The sequence below is a fragment of the Octopus sinensis genome, linkage group LG3, assembly GCF_006345805.1.
Source record: "Octopus sinensis linkage group LG3, ASM634580v1, whole genome shotgun sequence".
NCBI classification, from domain to species: Eukaryota; Metazoa; Mollusca; class Cephalopoda; order Octopoda; family Octopodidae; genus Octopus; species Octopus sinensis.
Window position 1 is genome coordinate 146,690,244 of NC_042999.1, and position 9,074 is coordinate 146,699,317.

Genomic DNA, 9,074 nt, shown 5'->3' on the forward strand with positions numbered 1-9,074 from the left:
TCACTCTAATGGCTGCCTTCTAATTTATGCTTCTTTATTGTTGTTATTATTTTAGTCACAATAATTATTGTGTCTTTATTGTTACTGTTGAATATGCCCACAGTTTTGTTATATTTTTTCTTCCTCATATTGTTACGGACGACTTAAGCCTATGTAGCCTTAAATGAAACGTTTATTTTTAGTTCATTAGTACCTGTATTTCATCAGAGCATTGTTAGATATCATTGCCTCTACTTCGTTTCCATATAACATTGTGTGGAACATATGTTTTTGTAACACCTTTATAACGCAATTTCCATTGTATAAATAGGCTCTGAAAGCAATAAGAGAAATGATAACTATCATTATTATTATTGTTATTATTATTATTATTATTATATTATTATTATTATTATTAGTAGTAGTAGTAGTAGTAGTATTGTTGTTGTTGTTGCTATTATTATTATTATTATTATCATTATTATCATTATTGTTATTATTATTATTAGTATTATCATTATTATCATTATTGTTATTGTTATTATTATTATTATCATTATTGTTATTATTATTATTATTATTATTATCATTATTATTATTATTATTATTATTATTATTATTATTATTATTAATATTATTATTGAGTGAGAGAGCAGTGCATGCCATCAAAGTGACACTGGGGTAAAATATACGAAGCCCAGCATACCCATCATAACTACCCGTCTGATAAGGGTACACCAGGCACATGCATCACAACCATATGTGCGCGACATGGTGATCTCATATCAAGATAAACAGCACATGACCTTGCAGGTGGGGCCCAGTTAGAATTTTCTTCAGGTCGAGTAGCCCATCCTGCTCAAAAGGTCCCTAAATAAGGGTTGCTTTAGGATGTTGAACGAAACACCTATGTTTCCAGAGGTAATTATTCAAACTCCAAAGAATCCCTCTCAACACATGGCTATGATGCTCCCCCACTACTTCTGCTCGTGATCAGAGATGCACGTATTGTCAGCCACTAAGGGACATGCTCAACTGGTTAAGGTCAAACAACTGACAAGCAAATCTGTGGTATTGAGCAGAATATTTGCTGTAGCCCATCTTTTATACCAAGACAAAACAATGTACATGATGACACTTCCAATCAGTTAAAATCAGAAGCCATGAGAGCCACTGCCTGGTACTGCATCAGGGCATTTATTATTATTATTATTATTATTATTATGATTATTATGATTATTATTATGATTATTATTATTATTATTATTATTATTATTATTATTATTAGTAGTAGTAGTAGTAGTGGTGGCAGCAAGAACAGCAATAGAAGCAGCAGCTATATTATGCATTTAATTTTAGTCTCTTATTGATTCTTAATATGTTGTTAGCGTTCACAAACACCACACTGAACAACTTTCCTCCGGTACAATCACCTTGTTGATGATTAGCCGAATACGGCGTTGTGTCTTATTTTATGTTGTATGTTGCTTCATCTCCGTTATAGCCAACCAGTGATTAATTTCAATTTGCTTCCACATAGCGCCGCACTAACACAATCTCACTTAAATTTCAATCACTGTGCTGCTTAGAGTTAGTCGTTTTCCCATTCATTTTATTGTAATTTCCTTTTGACATTTTTCGCTCAAACACCTGCTCTCATTTATGCAGCTATCTCTTATTGTAGCTCACATGCCATATACCATCATGTAGCTAATGAAATACTGAGTTTCATTTATGCAACACAAGTAATGTATTTTTTATGACCAGAGGTAAATCCAATACAGCAAAATTTCTTTACATTTCATCTATTCGCTGCATTTCATTTGTATGTTTGTTTGTTTTTGTTTTTTTTTTGTTTGTGATATCTTTCGTTTTCTCTTAATGTTAAATTAACTTCCCTTTTAATGAAGAACCTGCATATTACGGCGACGATGATCCTGATGGTGATGCCGAAGCTGATTTCGATGCTAATTGTGGTATCCATGTAAATTTATATATAACTATACACATATAAATCTAGAAACATACACACACAAACACACACACACGCACACAAACAGACACACTTACGTGCATTTGTATACATACGCATGTTTATGACATATACATATACTTATATAAACGCTTGTATCTGCATATGCATATACATACATACATACATACACACATACATACATACATACACTCACACACACGCACACACATATATATATACATACATACATACATACATATATACATATATATATATATACATATATGTCCTTTTCTAAATGTTAAAATCTTATTTATTATACCAAAAATATCGTAATACATAAATTTTGTTAAATTCGGATATACATTATTTATTATACAAAAAAATTATAGTAATATATAAATTTTGATGAATTTAGATACACATTCCCCACCCCGTACGCTTAATGCCTATTTAGATTTCATTTTTACCTCTTTTGTTTTCTATTTTCGGCCCCTTTTAACTGATAATAATAAAATAGTTTATGTCACCCATATCCTTCCACTTTCTGGACATATGCCTCTATCTTACTGACATCTTCTGAGACATGTTTCTTCATGTGTCATAGCGAAATTATAGCAAAAAGTAAAATAGGAGGAGGTAAGAGTATCTGATATCAATTTATTTATCATCAGCAGCTACAACTTTACTGTCAATTCCAAGTAGTTTAAATTCTTAGTGGACGTAGGATACTAGCTGCATTGGCTCTTTTGATTGGGATAAGGAGAAAGATAAATGTAGCTATGTTACGATCTCTTGACACCCATTGTTCTTCTCTTCTGCCACTCCAGATTATAGTTGGGGTATTTTCACCCTAAGTTCATTCTGCTACAATGATAGCACCAGGCACGTGATTCTTTTATTCGCTAGTTCTGATGAAAAAATTTGCTAAAAAAATTATAATGGACTATCCTGTATGTTGAAAACCTATATGGTGTTATGCGTCCCATGAAAGTGGTGCATTTCAAATTGATGTAATCTTGCATTGATCGATTAAATGGAGCCGCCTGAAACAGCCGTAATGCACTAATACCTTGACATCCTTGTTACTTATTTGCTATATATATATATATATATATATATATATATGGGGGATAGTATTGTTTTATGCTTTCATCCTAGAGGCTGTGGCTATGCTAGGGAACCATTAATATTATAAGGCTTTCAAAGGTTAATATTTTGTGATTGGCTTTGGTTAAGGAAGAAGTTCAATACTGCTGCCCTCGATAATACCCATCCACAAAAAAGAAAATTATTCGCTACACGGACAATACAGACTGAAGAGCAACACATGTCAGAATAGAATAAGAAAGATCGGCAAGCACTCCAAAGAACACTTGTCTGTTTGTGTGTGTGTGTGTGCCTGTATTTGTTCCATCCATCGCTCGAAAACCGATGTAGGTGTGTTTAGGTCCCCGTAACTTAGCGGTTCGGCAAAAGAGACCGACACAATAAGTACTAGGCTTACAAAGAATAAGTCCCAGGGTCGATTTGTTCGACTAAAGGCGGTGCTCCAGCATGGACACAGTCAAATCACTGCAACAAGTAAAAGAATAAGAAAAAATACATACATGCATCTATCTATCTATCAATCTGTCTGCCTGCCTGTCTCTCTCTCTCTTCGTCTTTGCCTCTGCCTCTGTCTCTCTCTATATATATATGTGTGTATATACATACACACACATACACACACACATATATTTATAGGCATATATGTATATCTAGAGTCACATACATAGATGATGCATAAGTACTTACGCATATATATGCATATAAATGAAGGTGAACTAAAGATAACCACTTAAGGATATTAGAATGAGAAGCAGCGAAAATAACGAAGGAACAAAAATGCTGTACCTGTCACGGTTTTTGATAATGGTGCTGTAACCTTGACAAGTGACAGGAAGTTATTTTGATGAAATACCTCCATAACAATTCCAGTTTAGTGGAGCCTCAAAATGAAAGGATGGTGATGATGATAATAGAAACAATGAGATGACGTCGATGATGTTGACGATGACGGTGACTATGGTGGTGGTGATAATGATGATTATGATAATGATGATGGCGATAATCATGATGATGACAACAACGACGATCAAGACGATGGTGATGCCAAAGTATGACAAAGACGAGAACAACGATGACGACGATGAAAACAATGATGATGACTATGATGATAATGAAGATGATGAAGATGAAGATACTTATTTTATCGGTATTTTGGCGAACCACTAAGTTACGGAGACGTAGACACATTAACACCGGCCGACAAGTAATGGTGGGGGACAAACACATGCATATACACACTCACGCCTGCACACACACACATATACGATGGGCTTCTTTCAGTTTCCATCAGCTAAATCCACTCAAGGCTTTGGTTGGCCCGAGGCTATGGTGGAAGACACTTGCCCAAGGCGCATCACAGTGGTACTGAAGCCGGAGCCATGTGATTGGGAAGCAAACTACTCATCGCACAGCCACGACCGCTCCTAAAAGTTCTTAAACATCAGTTACATGAGAGAAAAGTCACTTCACGATTTCACTTTGTATTTATTTTAAATGTTTTCATATTCCTTACCTTCGCACTTTTCTTCTCTCTTTGTCTTAAATATATCCGTTCTCAAACAGGTACTTCAAATACATACGACCATGAACCTTTTATAAAACTTTGTAAATTTTATCTTTCATGTAGTACATTGTCATCTTTTCCCAATTTGGACGTAGTGCTTTCACCACTGTCTTTATATCAAACCTTATTTTGAAGGAAACTGCAGAAATCCCGTAATAAGATATTTGGTTTCTTCAACTTACCAGGTGTTATAGAGAGCAACATTGTGAGAAGTTAAAAGGAGGTCTGTGGATGAATGTATATTATTTTTATGTTGAAGATTCCTAAGTATCGAAATATTCCGGTTGCGTTTGGGTTCCCTTTACATTAGGTGTAATACGCCGTTTTGAAAGAATACTGCGCAATAAAACTGATAGTCTTTTGCAGTGTAGTACGATGTCTGTGTTTCCTTCTATCACATACCTATCTAATTTGATGCTTCTAGCTTCCATTTTTTTAAATGTGCCTTCTGCAATAATTTGGCTCTGATTGTCATGAGATTCTATCTGTATGACTGTGGAGCAATTGCAATAACCTCACTACGGCTACACGTCCACAACCTGTAGAATTATTCCTTGTTTAAAACGGGTAGCCACCATTAGTATGCAATAAAAACAGAAAGAAGCAAATGTGAGCTTTGTGGGGTCGCTCGACCAGCTAAAATAGTAACTAAATCTAACTTTAATTACACACTATCTGTTTTTACGGGGAATGGAATATCATGTTAGGCATTCCTATTTATTCCTAGGAATAACGGTTTGATCATGGTTTGAATCTTCATGATTAAAGATTCGTTTCATCAAGAATAAACTTATGTCAAACAGCAAGAAGAACATCAAAAACAAAAACAAAATAATTATTACTTGTACATTCTGTATAATAACTATTATGAAAAGGAAAGTTTTCTTTGCTCTGTTCGTGTTTAGCAATAGTTAAAAATCAAAGTGGAACAGAAAATCATATTTCAGGTTATTCACTCTTAGTATTTGGTTTTGAAATTTTATGTATCCTGAGTATAGCACAAAACTCTGTCAGCTATTTTGAACTTGTGCTATGTTTACATTTGTATCCTCATTATTTACCAATCGATTTTCAATCGACAGCAAGTGAGGCTGCATACCTTTGATAACTATTTTATAGTGGTCAGGTTTTATTATTTCTGGTTTGCGTCCCATAGTCTGTGTCAGAACGTTGCAACATAGTAGCAATATTTATAGCCTAATAAACATTTATGCTCCTAACGCCGCTGTTATCTTACCTTTACCACGACGGCAATAGTTTCCATGAACACAAAAAGCAGGTATTCACTCACAATGTTTACATTCAAAACAAGGAGACAGTCTCTAGGTGGACGTTTACTTTGCTAGGTATTCTTTTTTTTCGTCTACTTGTTTCATGCATTTGACAGCGGTCATGCTGGAGCACCGCGTTTAGTCGAACAAATCAAACCCAAGACTTATTCTTTGTAAACCTAGTACTTTTTCTATCGGTCTCGGTTGTCAAGCGATGGTGGAGGGGAGACAAAGACACACACACAAATACATACCTTATATATATATATATATATAATGTATATACATACATATATATATATATATATATATATATATATATATATATATACACACACACATTATATATATAATGTATATGTATATATAATATATATATATAGCAAACTTGGTGAGAGTGATGAGGAATGTATTTCGCACTTGTGACTATGGAATTGGAAAGACGTATATAACACTTCATCCACCGCATGCAGTTCTCTGACTACAACCAAAGGGACAAAATTAGAATGTACAAAGAAGCCAGGGCTAAGTACAAAGCCACCATATCGCACGCACACATCATCATGCAAGTAGTTTATAATGCCCAATAGTGACAGATATTTAATTCAATCTACGTTGCAAATATTTCTTGGGGATATACAATATATCCAGCAATTTCACTTTCAAGCAATCAGATAAAATTAATGCGGGTTTGTAACAGACTAAAAGCTGAATTAAAGTGATTGGACTCATATCAGAAACAAAATTATGTAGACGGAGTGGAGGAAACTGGAAAATGGTATTTTCTTTACACAACATTATTGTTCTAAATTCTAAATTTTGGCCGGAGTTAACCGTGTCGTTTAACCTTTTTGAGACGATAAAATACCGAGATTGATGTACCGACGTATGCTTTTCTCGAACTTTCAAACGCCCAAGTTAGGAATCCTGATTTACTAAACCGGGTGGAATGTTCATAGCGTATATAAATCGTTTCAATATTTAATCTAGTGTTCTGATAGGTTGACCACGAACTTTTCAAGGTCACTGTCCATAAAGACACGACGGAGACCCAAATAAGTTTCAGTGATAACACAGAAGAGAATTTCACTAATGTCTTTTATATTTGGAGAAGGCGAGATGATACATTGTTTGGATGCAGTGAGAGATGACAAGCAGTCACAATTTGACCTTTGCTGGGTGGGATACACTGCATTGTTATTTCAGCAGTTCTAGTCGAAAAGGATAATATCTTCTCAAAGGTACGTCACCAAGTCACTGCCGTTAGTGGACACAAAGTTTTGATAAATAAATGTTTTTGTAGTTTATGAAGCCACATTTCTTCGGTTTTATTCGTATTCAATTCTTTCATCACCATTGATGCACTGATACACATACATTAGATTGACAACAATTGTACTCCTACAGAATAAAATATTGCAAATTAAGATAGGCACAATGAAATACAATAGTCAGAAATTAGTTTGGTTGGATCAATAAGTTTTCATACGAGATGTGAGCAAATTTAAATATCTTATACATTACAAATGTATAAAAGGATATATAGAAACATACACATAAGCACAAGCACGTATATGTAAATATAGACACATACATATATGAATATGTAAGTATCTACGTGTGTCTCCACTAGATTATTCTATATCCTTAGTTACATGTTTACACACACACACACACACACACACACACACATACACACACACATATATATATATATACATATATGTATGTATGTATGTATATATATATATATGTGTGTATATATATATATATATATATATATATATATATTCGTGTATATATACGTAAATATATATGTGTATGTATGAATAAATTTCATATGAATTAATATACATATGCAATATTCATATGTTAGTATTAATACACACAAACACACACATCTATTAATATGTATATTTCTATGCGTATAAAAATAAATACGTATATCTATATATAGGTGATCTGTGAGTGATTGAGTGAGTGTGTGTGTATGTATGTTTATATATGAGAGCCTGTGCTTATCTGATAGTCTAAAATAAATTGAATTTAAAGTTAAATCCTCTCATGCGAGAGGATTTATCTGATTTCATGTCTACCATATTGTAATAATTCTAAATCGGTTATCTAATTTCTTATTCATTCATCGATTATTCTTTCTTTAGATGTAGTTTTCGAACAATTCATAGACATTTCAATTTCATATCCAATTTTCTGTCGGTATTCTAGGAGACATTGATTTAATGAAGCTTATCTACCTTTAAGCATGATCATATACATCTGAAGTGAATGAGTCGACATGGAGCCTTTACATGGTGGATTGATCTGAGAGAAACAGGAACCAAATCATCCTAAATCGTACCTTACTGTCTTAGGAAATAAAGGTCACTCAGGATAATATTATATTAAATTCATTAATTTAGAACAATTCAAAGACGAGATGGTCTTGGATGGAAAGACTTTGAGATTGACAACAACAACAACTAGGTAGGTAATTAATACAGTCAGCACAAATAAGCCGCGAGTATTATGTTTCCCTGACGTATTAGCTAATATACATGATTGATTTATATTAAGAAAGATATCCAAACTTCTTCGGTCAATGAAATCGTCCACGTCAGCATATTATCATGCTTAATTTTCGCTCAAATGCATAGTGGATAATAGGGTGGAAAGGCATCAAACAATTTCATTTCCTTTCTTAAATAACTTTATTAATTTCGCAAACCAAAACTTAGTGAATTTGTGACATCTTAGAGAATATAATTTCTCTTTATCTGCACCCTTATATCTATATAGATTGCAATTGTTCAATGGTACTTCTGCCCTTACTCAAAAATAGCAGTGAAACAGAAATACGCGCGGCTGACACCAGCGATCGTAAATCAAGAACATATCAGATATCAATTTTCTCATGTAGACTGACAAAAATGCTTAACGATTGGAATGCGTTAAATACCAGGTATGACCAATCACTGGAGTTTGAATAACAATAACCATTTTAAGTTTCGTTGATCAAAGTCTTGATAAATAATTCTTATGTGCGAATGAGGGGGAAATTCAAAAGATAATTTATATCTAAAATAGTTATGATATTCTTTTGCATTTTCCAAATATATATATATATATATATATATATATAGGGGAAAGTAAGAAGGAAAATAAGTGAAAATGCATA

At 33.4% G+C, this 9,074-nt stretch overlaps 1 protein-coding gene across 1 annotated transcript in view; it reads right to left on the reverse strand.

The window, feature by feature from the left end:
- Nucleotides 1-9,074, reverse strand: part of LOC115209555 (metabotropic glutamate receptor 8-like) — a 654,788-nt gene that overhangs the window by 361,778 nt on the left and 283,936 nt on the right. The window lies entirely within an intron of this gene.